We start from the raw sequence: 15667 nt of genomic DNA, 5'->3' as shown, positions 1-15667 counted from the left end.
TTGCTGCTACATTTTCAGATTCTCATCTTTTGAAATTTAAAGTGTTGGGAGGCAAAATAAGAACAGCTATTGGAGGTACACTGAAGCATTGTGAATGAGTCACGTCTTATTTTAGTGGAAAAGTTCCTAGTGCTCGATTAAAAATTAGGGTTTGTGTTGCCCGCAATAGATCATTGGTCTCTTTTAGAAAATTGAAAATTCATTTCAGGGGCTATAAGTAGGCAAGAGTTTTAGAGATTAAGAAGCATTTGCTCTGATATTTAAACCTATGTATTGATTCATGTTATTGGTGAATTCTGCATGGTCTCTTATAAATGCCACTAGCTGGGGAAAGCTGTGACACCACAGTTAGTGGTGTCTTAATTGTGTTGGGGAGACAGCTGGGTGGGTTTTCTTGATCTATATCACTCGTCACGTTTACTGTTATTGTTGCCTGCTTACTTGGAAGTGATGTTTAAGTAGCAGCAGGTTGTCCAGGGTGGATCAGATCCATTTTGATGCTTTCTCCTTTCTCTGTGTGTGCCCATGAACAAGATGCTGAAACCTGAAATGAATGAGGAGGAACAGCGGTAAAGTCCTTAAATATAACGGCTAAACCTCCTCCTGACTCCCCCTTTGGCCTCTTGATCCTTGACATTTCTTCTGAAGGAGGAAAGATCTCTCATTCTGCAGTTATGAATAAGGCTTGAGTGGTGGTGATGGTGGAGGGGGCTGTTCTACAATGAGTTTTCATTAGTCCTATGGTGGTGGTTTGCACACTTGACTTTGCCTCAGAAACTCCTGGAGGGCTTATGAAAACACAGACTTTCTGGGTTACTCCGAGAGTTTCTGATTTAATAGATCTGCTGTGGGCCTGAAAATTGGCATTTCTAACAGTTTCCAAGGAATGCTGATGCTGTTTTTCCCAAACATTCTCAGAGAGTCACCTTTCTATGGGATATACATGGGCTCCCAGGTCTCTTTCCAAGAGTGACAATGTGGGATAAACATTGCAAACCAGACCCACCCACGGCTTTGAGGACCTTTCTGTGTCCCTGGATTCAGCTGGTGCCCTGGTCTGGGCTAGGGTTTTCCTCTCTGTGTGTCAGCCACCTGCCGTGGGATTTGGTTCTCCTCGTCTTAATCAGATGCTTCTTTTCCTTAGAAGCACTTGTGAATATCCCCAAGAAGTTTTATTGGGCAGAGATTCTACCTCTATCACTTTTCTGCCTTGAGGGTAGTGTTGGAAGCTTTCATCTTATGGGATCTTCAGAGGAAGGATATGTCTTAGGTCTTCCTGGGAGCTTAGAAAGGATTGGAAACTGTAGGAGCAATATTTGGGAGTCATTCTTCATTTCTACTTTGTGTTAAGACAATAACAGAATAATGGTCTGTAAATGTGAACATGCTCTGTAGTGTAGTGATGGAGAAGAATAAGAGGCAGATGTTTTGTTTCACAGAAGTTCGTGTTCCATATAATGACTCCAGCACTAGGACTAAAAATGTATCTTATTTGTATAAATTGGGATGACCACTGCAAAGCACCTACAATTTGGGGGTATAACCTAAACGTACCTTTAACAATTGGTAAGAAAAGGTTCTACTTAACTTTGTCACAGAGCCAATAGATGGCTTTCTTCAAGCAGTAACTACTAGAGCTAATGTTTTACTCCGTTATTTTTAGACATAAATAAGAATTGTTTTTAAAAATTTGTCTCAGAGACTCAGGTTCTTGTTTAGATCAGCTTCCTTCTCTACTTTTAGCTACATATCTATCTGTGCCATAGTTTGAACAAATGGGCCTGAGTTGAGGTTCTTGTTTGATGGTCAGATGCTGAGCTGTAACTTGGGGATCTAGAAAAGAAGATGATGTTCATGTAATGAAACTACATAAAACATGGTGTTTAGCAATTAATGTAAGTTAAAAGGACATCGAATATAGCACAGGGAATTATATTCCATTTCTTATCATAAGCTACTATGGAAAAGAAGCTGAAAAAGAATATATATATATATTATATATATCCACTTGTATATGGACTTTCGAGGAGGCTCAGTGGGGTGCAGGAGACATCAGAGATGCAGGTTTGATCTCTGGGTGGGGAAGATCTGTGGAGAAGGGCATGGCAATCTGCTCCAGTATTCTTGCCTGAAAAATAAATAAAGAAAGAAATAAAACAACTCATGAACAGAGGAGCCTGGCGGGCTACAGTCCATAGGGTTGCAAACTGTTGGACTAGACTGAAGTGACTGAACATGCATGCACACATACTTGGTGTATATATTGTGTGTGTGTGTGTGTGTATGTGTGTGTGTGTGTGTGTGTTTATTTGTGGTAAACCTGAAAGTATAGTTGTCAATCAACTATACTTCAATAAAAAGAAGTTAATGTACTTCAAATGCTATTAGAACTTGAATTACTGTTGAAAAACATGCATCTTAAAAAGGGGAGAATATGTAAAAACACTGTTATACTCTGAAATGAACAGAAAACACATCACTAGTGGTTTCTGAATGACAGCAGTAAGAAATGTATGTAGGCTTGGCCAGAACCAATGCCTTGGTTCTTTATGAGAGGCCAATGGCTGATGTGCAAATGAGCTGTTCCAAATGGAACTCTTGCCCTCCTAAGCACCTTCAGGGACATTCTACCCCCATTCATATTCTCTTATCCTGAAGATAGGTTGAGACTGAAGGTTGGCAGCAGGCCCATCCATAGGTATTTCTAGCTTTTCACCCATCCCAGCATTGCACGCTTCAGTCCATGGTAGCAGTGTTGAGACTGTAAATTACAGTGTAATACTATTGATTTGATGGGTTCAGGGTAACCCAAACCAGAAATCCCTTAAAATCACACTGTAGCTGCATGCAAGACAACTCAAGCTTTATAGGTCAACCCTAGAACTCAAACAGCATCAGTGGCATTGCTTTCCATGGAAAGGTGATAAATTCCAAAGAGGGGAGTTCAGCCTAGATCTCAGAATAGAGCAGTGCTGCGTTCTTTTCAGGCAGGTCTATCTGACTGCAACTGTAAGCTTCATAGGGTTTTTGTTTGTTTGTTTGTTTGTTTTTTAAATCTGTTCTGTCAGTTCATGGAAACTGAATCCTGATGGTGTAATCTAGAAGACAGAGGTCAGACTGTGAGCTCCAGAGTTCATAATGATCTTGTTCATCATTACTTACCCAGTGTTGAGGCCAAAGTTGACAGCTGATTAATTTTAACTGGTAGAATGAAAGACCACAGAGAATTTTAGACTCCATCCACATTAGTCTGGTGATTGGAAAACAGTAAATATTTGGAGGCCAACTGGTATGTAAATGGGCTTCCCTGGTGAGTCAGCTGGCAAAGAATCTACCTGCAACGTTGGAGACCTGGGTTTGATCCCTGGGCTGGGAAGATCCCCTGGAGAAGGGAAAGGCTACCCATTCTAGTATTCTGTCCTGGAGAATTCCATGGACTGTATAGTTCATGGGGTTGCAAACAGTCAGACACAACTGAGTGACTTTCACTTGTACGTGAATGGTTAAAGAAAGATCTTGGAGTTTTTCTAAGCTTCTATACTTAAAAAAATTATTCCAGTTAAGTAATGGTTATAGACAAGAAGTCATTTTGTCCAGGTTTTGTCTTAGGATATATAGGTTTTCAAATACAGTTTTAAAGTATTATTGTTGTTGAAGTTTGGAGGGTTCACTTTGGCTTTCCATTTTGCACATGAGCATCTTCAATTTCTGCCTGTCTGCCTCTTGAATGTATGGCCTCAGAATATAGTTTGTCCAACTTTGAGGCTGGCAGAAGCGCCAGATGGTGGCTCCCATCTTGGTGTTAGCCTAGAAATTATGTTTCCTTATCGCTTGATATGCTTTAAACCTCTTGTTGGCACGTCTAATAGCCTATCAGCCCTGTTTCAATAAAAACGTCAAGGGGTAGAATTAACCTTAGTCCATTTCTCTATGCTTCTTTCTGTGTAAGACACCATTGTTTTGGTTTTTGGTTAAATATCTAGTTACCATAATTCCAGAGTCCTGAATAAAGCTCCTCTGTTAGTGTTTGGCCTCTGTATAGGGATTAGTCATATGTGTGCTTAATATGGATGCATGAACTGTATAACACATCTATCTAAATCTGTGTTTATATCATTACCCCATAGGTAAATACATAATTTGATCCTTTTTCTTTGAAGACTGCCTATGATTCATTTTAATTTTCACTGAAGTAGAGCTCAAGGCCCTTTCCAGAGCAGCTCCACTGCCAAAGGAACAGGCAACCCGGCTTTTGAATTCTCTCATTTTTATTGTAACCAAGTCTTGTATTTAGTTCTCACATTGCTTCCTGGCTCCCTTTCTTTGTTGAAAATGTAGAAGTGCACATAAAGGGGAATTGGAAGCATCTAGGGGCATGAGGGCTGCCAAGTCTTCTAAGAGTGCTCCACTTTGGGAGCCCTGCCTGATGGCATTGATGGGTACGGGGTTGAAAAAAATAAGGGAGCCAGAAGGGCAGAGCAGGGTTGGCAGCCATCACACTGGTGAAGAACAGTGGTGGCCATCAGCTTTCTGTTAGTTGTGTTTCCCGATGGAAGTCCACGTACGATATTATTCGCTCGATACAGAGGCATCCTTTGTCCTTCTGGAGTAAGTATCAAAGTGACCTGAAGAGATCCCACAGGAGGAACTAGAATAGGAAACCTTTTCTCTTATTTAGGTTTGATGGCCTACAGATCTCCTCTGCAGGCCCCTCCGCTTACACATAAACCACCCAGATGCCTTCTGATAGTTCCGATTCATGGTTGACTGAAAAACTATACTGCCTGAGAACACAGAGAGAGGTTTTAACCCCAGATTCAAGGCCCCTAGTTTAAGTTTCTCCTCTTATATAAATGATCTTCTAAATGTCTTTCAAGAGCAACCAAAATTTTAGTTCTTTAAAAATATTCATAAACATAATGGGGCCAAAGCTAAAGAGGTTAAAGGTTAAAGCCTTTTATATAAGCTGAAAACAATTCTGGAAAATTTAGGAGGTTGAGTTTAACAGATATTTGGATCAAGTTTTAAAAGAGGGAAAAATGTGACTAAAAGCCAGAAACACAGTTATATAGAAACATCTGTAAGGACAAACTGTTTTCCATATGACCCTTCCCCCCCATACACTATTTTTTTTTAAGACAAATCACATTAAAGTATTATAACAGTAACATGTGAATGCATTCTTGTTTTTCAAAATTTCAAGCACCTTTGTGATACATAGAGCTAAAAGTACGGTAACAGTAACATGTGAATGCATTCTTGTTTTTCAAAATTTCAAGCATATTAGAGATACACAGACATATAGAACTCACCTTCCTCTCCCACTGCCATTTCCACTCCTAATGATAACCTCCTTTAACCATTCCCAGTGCATATATTATGTCAATAGTAAAATACGTGGCTTACTCATTATGTAGATACTTTAATATAGTCATTTATGGTTGCATTAAGAAGTCATAACACAAATTTGTTTTACATCTTTTTAAAAGTACCAATTTAACTTATAGGTCTTTCTGAATCAGTTTCTAGGCATCTACTGCATTTTGTTCCAGTATTTCTGAGGACTCTGGCATCAGGCTACCTGGGTCTGAATCCTGGCTCTACTCATGTCAAATGTGTGACTTTGAGCAAATTTCTCATCCTCTCATCCTCAGGGTCTCCATCGATACTAGGGCAATAATTGTACCCATCTTGGGGAGTTTTTGTAAGACAAACTGAATTCATGTATGTGGAGCATTTTGAAATGTTATTGGCATTTAAATGGCAACCCCCTCCAGTACTCTTGTGTGGAGAATCCCATGGACAGAGGAGCCTGGTGGGCTGCAGTCCATGGGGTCGCAAAGAGTCGGACACAACTGAGTGACTTCACTTTCATAGTGACTAAACAGCAACAATACAAATATTTACTGTAACTTTGTTATTATCATTATTATTTTAAATGAATTGGAAAATGTAAAAAGATTTACATTTTTACCCAATGAAAAGTAGAAAAGTAATTAACATCTTACTTATAAAGATAGATATTTGGAAATGGATTGCTGAGAGAAGAGGTTTGTATATTTTATATGTTGATTTTAAATGTTAATAAATTACCTTGCAGAAATGCTTTATTAATTTTTACTCCCCTCAATAGTAGATGGAAATACCATTTTGTTTATGCTTTCACTCATATCAGATATCATCAAGCTTTTATATTTTTGCCAGTTCACTTGAAATACTGTTCTGATTAATAATAAGGCATCTTTATCAAGTGGAGAATAGAAAGAAATGTTTATTTGTTGATTTACCTTCTAAATTGTATCTATCAATCTTTTATTGGCTATATATATTGCTCACATTTTCTTCTATTCTTTTGACTTTTAAAATAGTAGCTTTTGGCAAACATTTCATTTTTTTTGTAGAAGCAAATCTGTCCCTGTTTTCCATATGAGTTTTGCATTTTGCTGAGGAAATCATCCCCTTCCTGAGACTGTAAACATACTTTTTTATATTTCTTTCACTAGCTTTACTTTGTATGTATATTTTTTAACTTGACCTTTAATCTCTTTGAAATTATTTTTCAATTTTTAGGGTGATGTGAAGTACTCTTGTCTTTTTGAGGCATAGATTCAATAAAGATGTTTGTGGGATATTTTTAGAGAGAGACCAACAATATTATTTTAACTTTCTAGAATCAGAAAGTCATTAATAAAAAGAAATTTTGAAAAGCTTAGTGACTTTTTTCAAAGTAAGTAATAAACTTTGTTGGTTCTCCTGTTTTATTCTCACCCAAGAGTATCAGACAATATAGGGTTTTTTTTTTTTTTTTAAATCCCCTCCCCAGCTTCAGTAGAGTTTAGCATTCTCTTACTAGAGAACTAAATTTGTCAATAACGATCAAATCCTTGGAAATTTCATAAAAGATATTCGGTTGCAAGAGTTATTGAGTAATTTGACAAAGTGAAAATTTGTCAAAAGAGCCCAAGCGTGCCATTCTTGTCTGTTGGAGATGTTATATAAAGCTTTATCCTTATGTTCGTGAGGTGAAGATCTACTATCTGAAGTCTATTACTTCTTATAGGGTCACCGTTTGGCTTTTGTCTACCTGAGGGCAGAACATGCTTTTTCTCTGCAGCGCATTGAAAATGGGCCCAGAACTTTCAGGAATGGCTCCATCAGGCAAGGCAGGAAGCAGAAGCAGCAACGTTTTTCCCATTAGCTTTTCAAGTGCACTGACTGCAAACTTTTAAAATTCCCTGTCATATATAGACATCCCATAAGCCCAGTGCGATTCAGGGGAGAACTCAGGTATGCCTGTTATGTAGAGGGTGCAGCTGTATTGTTTAGGGACTTCCCATGCTATGAGTCTTGCAAAAAGATAGAGAGTCCTTTAAGAAATTCGATTTTGTACTTAAACGTCAGGAGCACTTGCTATCCTCTCTTTGGTCCTCCATAAATCCCGCGGTGAACTCACTTTGACCTTACACAGATCATCATGCACTGAGAAAAGGCTTCCAAAATTGGAAAATCTGCTACTTTTCTTCTTGTTTTCGTCCTTTGTTTCTCTTTTTTTTAACCTCTCGTTTTTCTTCCTGCCATTTTGTCCTTCCACATCTCTGTGCTTCCTAATTTAGCATTCTTCCCTCCCTATTTTGATTTTCTTCCTCCTCATTCCTAGCATCTGATTTTGGTGGACCAGCTTTTCAGAATCTGTGAAGAAGACAGATAATAACTTGGCTTAAGTTCTAACATATGCTCTGGTTTTATCCTACTTTATTTTGGGCAAGAATACTGAATGACTCGGGGAGTAAATTTAGCTCTAAATCAGCGGAACTGTCATGTGGTAACTCAGAAGACAGCCTGTTTGAATACTGCACATCCTTCATGTTTGTAAGTTGTTAACTCTTAAGTCTTCAAACCTAGGAGAATATGGAAATATTGGAAGCTTACGAATCAGATAAGTTTGGATTCAGATTTCATGTCTCCCACCTGCTAACCGTAATTTGGGGCAAATTTTTAAACTCTGTAAATCTTAGATTCCTCTTTGGTAGAAGGAATAATATTCATCTCAATTGATTACAAGAATTAAATCAGTACTTAGTTTCATGCCTGGCTCACTGAATGAATTCTGTAAGATAGTTATTGTTGAGATTTATGTTTTAGTAATATATAACTGGGCTTTCCTGATGACTCAGTGGTAAAGAATCTGCCTGCAATGCAAGAGATATGGTTTTGATCCCTGGGTTGAGAAGATCCCCTGGAGGAGGAAATGGCAACCCACTCCAGTACTCTTGCCTGGAAAATTCCATGGACAGAGGAGCCTGGTGGGCTACAGTTCACGGGGTTGCAAAAAGTGGGACACAACTGAGCACGCACACATGCATTTATTCAAAGTCAGGAAAAAATATGGGGAGAGTCCTGTCTGAATGTATTCTGAATCAGGATTGCAGAAAAATGTCTCAAATGCATACAGTGTATATTTAAGGTTTTTTAGTTGAATTTGTAGAAAAATTTGTAATTTTAATGTGTCCATGTTTTATGGGTATGCATTATGAATATAAAGTTGCTGAATCATATGCTTATTTTAAGCCTTTCTGTCCTTTAAGATACTGTGTACAAATTATTGCAAACTCCTAATTTTATCGTCTTTTGAGCAATTCATTTATTGAAATTGTTTTGGAGTTTGTGAGAAATCTATTTCATGTATTGATTGATTTGGTATGTAGTCTTTCCTAGTTTCTTTTGGGAGGAGTATTTACTATAGGAAAGGAGTAGAAAGAGCAGGCAAGGGTGGGATAGGAAAGGGAGCCCCTCTTCCCTCAGTAACTATCAGCTTATGTCTAGAAATGAGCTCATGGAGGCTCCTGTTATGATATGCTTCTCGTTTGTGTGGGGGATTACAAATAATTTCTTTTAACAAAAACAGGCTTTAGTTTTTTATGACTCTTGAATGGATCATCCTTATGTAGAAGCAATGCTAGCTCTTTTTTTAATATACAATAAAAATTTAAAAACTTCCCCCCAAAAAAACTAGATGAAAAGAGGGATTCTGGAGAAAATAAATTATTCCTTATGCAATTGATTTTCACTCATATTAATATAATCACAGACTAAAATGTTGCTTTCCCAGAGAAGCCAAGGCTTGGGCAGGCAAATGGCCATGGAAGATTTTGTTTTTATCAAGACATCAGCAGAAGTAGAATAACATGGGCTTCTTCAGTGATCACCTATGAGCTTTAGTGGTCTGAGGACAAGAAAGAATGAGAGAGAGAAAGAGAGATCCATTCTCACTCACCAAGTCTTCAGTAAGAGATTAATATCCCGAGTTGAAGGCAGAGGCATCATCTTGGCCCTAACCAGTGCCAGTAGAAGGAAGGAAGGGGACTCAAGTTTAGGGTGGGAGTGGAGAATGCTAGGAATGAGATCATATTTCTGTTTGTACTCATGGTCGCCAACTTTAGTAGTTCTGGCAAGACTTAAGCAGAGTCAACCACCCAACTGAGCGTTTCCCGTACCTGTAAAAGAAGATTGTGTAAAGACCAGAATTAAGAGTGTGGGATCAAAGAACATCTCTGGGTTTCCTCTAGCTTTAATATCTACCATCCTGTTGCAAAACTATTCAGAACTATCACACACTCACTAAAAGATTCTGCCACGCACTTCTGGTGATGTCCTTTATTATTTTGGTGTGTAATGATGCAGTCTTTTTTCTCCACTGTGAAACTGTGATCTATTATTAACATAGGAAATATTGTGTCTATATTGTCAATACTAAATAATCCTGAATATGTTTTCAGCTTATAGTCATCTCAAGAAAATATTGCCTCTCAGTTATAAACATAAGCTATTTCTTATCTAACTGACATTCCCAGTAAGTCTGTTTCCTATTAATTTGCATGTAGCATATATCCTAGCAGGGGTACCTTTGACATCCCAGCTCCAAAAAAGAGGGGCAGCTCTGCCTAGCTCTCTGTTTCTGCAATGGTGTGGGCTTCTCAGGAAGCAGACCAACAGCTGATCTTCTTCCCAGCTCTTTTGAGTCAGACTTCATAGCATAGCTTTTTTATTTGATTTGAAATAAATCTTGATTTATTCATATTGGAAGGCCACATGCATTCCATAGGCCATAAATAATTTCTGTGTTGTATTCCATGTAACTGTGAGTGTAGACAACTGCAAGGTGATTTCAGATGTATATTTATATGCATAATATATTCCTCACATTATGTCTTGGTCTCCTGTGAGGCTATGACAAGGGTGGAGGAATATTAAAATGTCAAGTACAGGATGGTGGATGGGGCAGGCACTTATTTTGGGCACAGAATGTAAGGTATGTGACTTTATTTCTCACAGTTTAATTAAATATCTATTCTTTGCTCTTCTTGCACTAGGCAGTGGAAACTTAACCTCTTACCATTCTGGGTAATCTCAGATAATTATGGGCAACCACAGAAGATTTGGTGTTTTCCCCTCAAGTCTGATCTCTCCTTTTTGCCTTCATTTCCTCATTGCTTAGGGATGCTGAGGTGCCACTGTATAGGAGGGGGAGTTCTGTGGTCACTGGTGGTCATTTCTCCATGTTGGTGGCAGCTGTGTTGGTTGGTGTCCTTGGCTACCAGGTGGTAGAGGTCTCAGTTTTATGTTTGTGTTCCTAAGCAGGGTCCCCTGCCTTCACAATCCTCTGCAAGGGTGTCGTTGAAGATCTGGGGACTCAGGAAACTCTAGGAGACTTGTCTAGACACAGGGTGAGCTCCAGTTCCTGCCATGATAGGCTTGAAATTGTCTTGACTTCTTGGCCACTTTTTCAGGTCCCTCCAAAAAGGAGGTCTTCTTTTGTTGAATCTCCACACTTGACTAGATGCTCTCTGGTTCCCCAGCTGCCATGCTTGACTAGGGGGTGGGTTACACACTTTCTCCTTCCTGCACCTAATTTGCTTATCTCCCATGAAATGTTTTTGGGAAGAAGACCATCACAGAGGTGCTGTGTGTTCAGTGTATCACCGTTAGAAGCCCATAATGTCAGGTTAACACACTATTTCTATAAGTTGGACTGCTTTTTAAAAATGGCGATCATCAGATCCTTTCTTTGTAAACATAAGTTTCCCTTTGCAATTAGTAGGTAATTTGTAGAGTGATAATTTGACATCTAGCAAATATCTCCTTCTCCAAAATCTCAGTGCTGATGCTTTCTTGCAACAATTATTTAACATGAGTTTTGTAAAAGGGTGTTTTTCTGCTTTAATCATCCCTTCTACTAGATTTTGTTTTAAAAAATGAAAAAAGAGCATTCTGATCTTGACCAATAATTTCTACTTTTTAATTTTAGTTTTATCTGGATCCTGGATAATCCTTCCTTGAGGCGATGGAGGTTTGGTCCAGCTGCCTACACTAGGGAGGGTCATGAGGTTACAGAAAAGACTTATGGTCACAGTATTACTGTGTCTAAAATATTATTTTATTTTGTAAGATATTTACTTTGTGCTCCTCAAAGTCACTGAGCATTATGCAAATTCTTCTGTTTTTCCTTTTCGCTATGATTAAACATTAAGTAGGTGTAATAAACCTAATCACTTTAGATTCTCTCCTGCACCTTTTTGGTTGTTGGTAGAATCAAAGACAGTGAGAACTGCCAGTGAGTTTAGGAATCATCCCAAGTCCTTACTACAGAGATGAGAACACTGGCGCCCAGAGAGCTTAAGTGACTTGCCTAAGGTTACACAGCTGGTTTGTGGCAGATATAGGGCTGGGAGCCAGGCCTTATGATTCCAGCTTTAATGTTTTATGCTACAAAACTAAGAAATATCATAAGAATAAACAAATTCTATTTCCACACCAAATTTGCTGCTTTGTAATGTGCTGCCATTGGATGTCACTAATATGTGTTTCAACTGGTATGCATTACCATTGGATGATACCATATTTCCCAAAGCTGGGGACATATATACTCAGCGGTAACAAAACTGTTTTAAGGGATGTTTGGGAATAACACCTTTAATTTTGATAGTTTTATATTTATTTTAATATTAATTAGGAAAAATAAGCCTGGTACATCATACCCTTGGTTTCCTGGAAATATTATTTAGCATAAGGCTTAAGTCTTAAAAATATGCAATAAAGAAAAATAGTAACTAAATCATTTTGATTTCAGTTTAAAAATGATTATCTGAGTAAGACTATTCTAAGGCTCTGGAAATGTAATATTAAGCAAAATTTTTGCCTCATGGTGCTTAAACTTTAAGTGGGAGAGAGACAGAAAATTCATTGTCACTCGAGGTCAGGATCCACCTTTTCCCAGTCTCCAACATTAATACATGTATACACACCCAGATACACATTCACCACACTCCGAAATGATAGTCTAAAGTTTCTAGTAGTCAGCATTCCCCAGCGTTACACACTCTTAAGATTCTGTGATTGCTAGTTTTCATAAGACCACAGCCATTGAGACCAGAAGAGGGTAGGACCAAGGCTTTGAGTTAGGCCTTGAGTTATCTTATAATTTTTCTCATCTTCACTGATTCCTTTTATGCAGCCCTGTTCACTCTGAGGGCTTGATGTTGTTGTTCAGTCATTAAGTCATATCCCACTCTTTGTGACCCCATTAACTGCAGCATGCCAGGCTTCCCTGTCCTTCACTACCTCCCAGAGTTTGCTCAAACTCATGTCTGTTGAGTCAGTGATGCCATCCAACCATCTTATCCTCTGTCACTCCCTTCTCCTCCTGCCCTCAATCTTTTCCAGCATCAGGGTCTTTTCCAGTGAGTTGGGTCTTTGCATCAGGTGGCCTAAGTATTGGAACTTCGGCTTCCAATGAATATTCAGGAATGATTTCCTTTAGGATTGACTGGTTTGATCTCCTTGCAGTCCAAGGGACTCTCAAGAGTCTTCTCTAGAACCATAATTCAAAAAGCATCAGTTCTTTGGCTCTCAGCCTTCTTTATAGTCCAACTCTCACATCAGAACATGACTACTGGAAAAACTACAGCTTTAACTGTATGGACCTTTGTCAGCAAAGTGATGTCTCTGCTTTTTAATATGCTGTCTAGGTTTGTCATAGCTTTTCTTCCAAGGAGCATGCATCTTTTAATTTCACGGCTACAGTCACTGTCTGCAGTGATTTTGGAGCCCAAGAAAATAAAATCTCCCTCAGTTTCCATTTTTTTCCCCATCTATTTGCCATGAAATGATGGGACCAGATGGCATTATTTTAGTTTTTGAGTGTTGAGTTTCAAGCTAGCTTTTTCACGCTCATCTTTCCCCCTCATCAAGAGGCTCTTTAGGTCCTCTTCACTTTCTGCCATTAGAGTGGTATCACCTGCTTATCTGAGGTTGTTGTTTCTCCTGGCAATCTTGATTCCAGCTGTGCTTCATCCAGCCTGGCATTTCACATGTTGTACTCTGCATATAAATTAAATAAGCAGGGGAACAGTATACATCCTTAATGTACTCTTTTCCCAAATTTGAACCAGTCCGTTTTTCCATGTCTGGTTATAACTGTTGCTTCTTGACTTACATAGAGGTTTTTCAAAAGACAGGTAAGGTGGTTTGGTATTCCCGTCTCTTTAAGAGTTTTCCACAGTTTGTTGTGATCCACACAGTCAAAGGCTTTCATACAGTCAGTGAAGCAGTAGTTGTTTTTCTGGAATTCTTTTGCTTTCTTTATGATCCAGCGAATGTTGGCAATTTGATCTCTGGTTCCTCTGTGTTTTCTAAACCCAGCTTATAAATCTGGAATTTCTTGATTCACATACTGCTAAAGCCTAGCTTGAAGGATTCTGAGCATTACCTTGTTAACAGGTGAAATGAGCCCAACTGTATGGTAGTTTGAACATTCTTTGGTATTGCCCTTCTTTGGGATTGGAATGAAAACTGACCTTTTCCAGTCCTATGGTCACTGCTGTTTTCTAAATTTCGACATATTGAGTGCAGCACTTTTACAGCATCATCTTTTAGGATTTGAAATAATTCAGTTGGAATTCCATCCCCTCCAAAAGCTTCCTAAGACCCACTTGATTTCACACCCTGGGATGTCTGGTTTTAGGTGAGTGACTACATCATCATGGTTATCTGGGTTGTTAAGATCTTTTTTTTTGTATAGTTCTTCTGTGTATTCTTACCACCTCTTTTAATCTCTTCTGCTTCTGTTACGTCCTTACTGTTTCTCTCCTTTATCATGCCCATCCTTACATGAAATGTTTCCTTGATATCTCCAATTTTCTTCAAGAGACCTCTAATGTTACCCATTCTATTGTTTCCCTCTATGTCTTGGCATTGTTCACTTAAAAAGGCTTTCCTAACTCTCCTTGCTGTTTTCTGGTACTCTGCATTCAGTTGGGTGTATCTTTTCCTTTCTCCTTTACTTTTCATTTCTCTTCTTTTCTCAGCTATTTGTAAGGATTCCTCAGGCAACCACTTTGTCTTTTTGCATTTCTTTTTCTTTGGGATGGTTTTGGTCACTGTCTCCTGTACAGTGTCTTTACATTCTAGTTAATTTCATATCCGATATAATTCAAGTAAATTCTCTCTTTTTGAGATCTCAGTTGCCATTGGGAGCAAAATGCCAACTGTTTGAAAACTCAAATGATGCATTTCCACAGTGAGCAAAGACATTATGTAGATTTTTCTGTTTTTTTCTTATCATGATGGTTAAATATTAAGATATTAAGTGGAACCCATGTCCTCTGCATGATTTTTGTTTGTTTGTTTTGTTTTTCATCTTGAAACACAAGGCTAGTACTTAAGCTCAGGCTGTATTTTTCTGAGGCTGTGGATTTCCACAGAGTAGGAACGCACTTGATTATCCTGCTTATTATCCTCCCAACAAATTGCTGATAATACTTTGCCATCATGTGGTGTGGATTGATCTTCTTTCTTGAAGCACAAAGGGGTCTGGGTTTGGCATGATGTAATTATTCTATGACCAGATCTCCTTAATGTATTTTTCTGTCTCTATGCTTCGCCCTCTTTTTATTCCCTCTTTGAGAAGCATTTGACCATCATCTTTGGGAATCTTCTCTCCTCCTTCCTTTCCGTCAATCCACCATCCCTGTCCTCTAGCCTGGGTGATCTAGAGCAGAATCCTCTGCATCCTTTCCCCATGAGATCTGCATTGGGTTCTTGAGTATGTAAACCTCATGTAAATCTTCCTGCTTAGGAAGTTCCCAGTAAGATGTATTTATTATAGCTTATTTTCTCACCTATCACTTAATATGCTAATAGGTTAGCAAATTCAAAGAAATAAACTCCAATATTACCAGCAAAATTAAAAAAAAAACACATTTGAAAAGACACACCTGCCATGTATGGACTTGCATTATGAGAACCTAAAATGGAAAACAGTGGCTACAGTTTGGGATAATCCCATTCATTGCCACAGATTCTTGGACAGTATTAATTTTGGTTGGATTTCTGTTTTTCCTCTGTTTAGTGTCTTATACTACATATCATATTCTTATCAATCCCAAACCTTTTCTTTTACAAAACAATGCATGGGAAAGCAGAGAACGGTAATCAGACTTTAAATATGCCAAGAGTTCAATTCAGTTCAGTTCATTTCAGTTGCTCAGTTGTGTCCGAATCTTTGAGACCCATTGAACCGCAGCATGTCAGGCCTCCTTATCCATCACCAACTGCTGGAGTCTACCCAAAACGAAGTCCATTGAATCAGTATGCCATCCAACCATCTCAT

At 38.5% G+C, this 15667-nt stretch overlaps 1 protein-coding gene across 11 annotated transcripts in view; it reads left to right on the top strand.

Annotated features, from left to right (window-relative positions):
- Positions 1 to 15667, top strand: part of NTRK2 (neurotrophic receptor tyrosine kinase 2) — a 400491-nt gene that overhangs the window by 102521 nt on the left and 282303 nt on the right. The window lies entirely within an intron of this gene.

Source organism: Ovis aries, chromosome 2 (assembly GCF_016772045.2).
Source record: "Ovis aries strain OAR_USU_Benz2616 breed Rambouillet chromosome 2, ARS-UI_Ramb_v3.0, whole genome shotgun sequence".
In the NCBI taxonomy this organism is placed as follows: Eukaryota; Metazoa; Chordata; class Mammalia; order Artiodactyla; family Bovidae; genus Ovis; species Ovis aries.
Note: the sequence above shows the minus strand (reverse complement) of the source record. Positions and strands in the feature narration are given on the sequence as shown.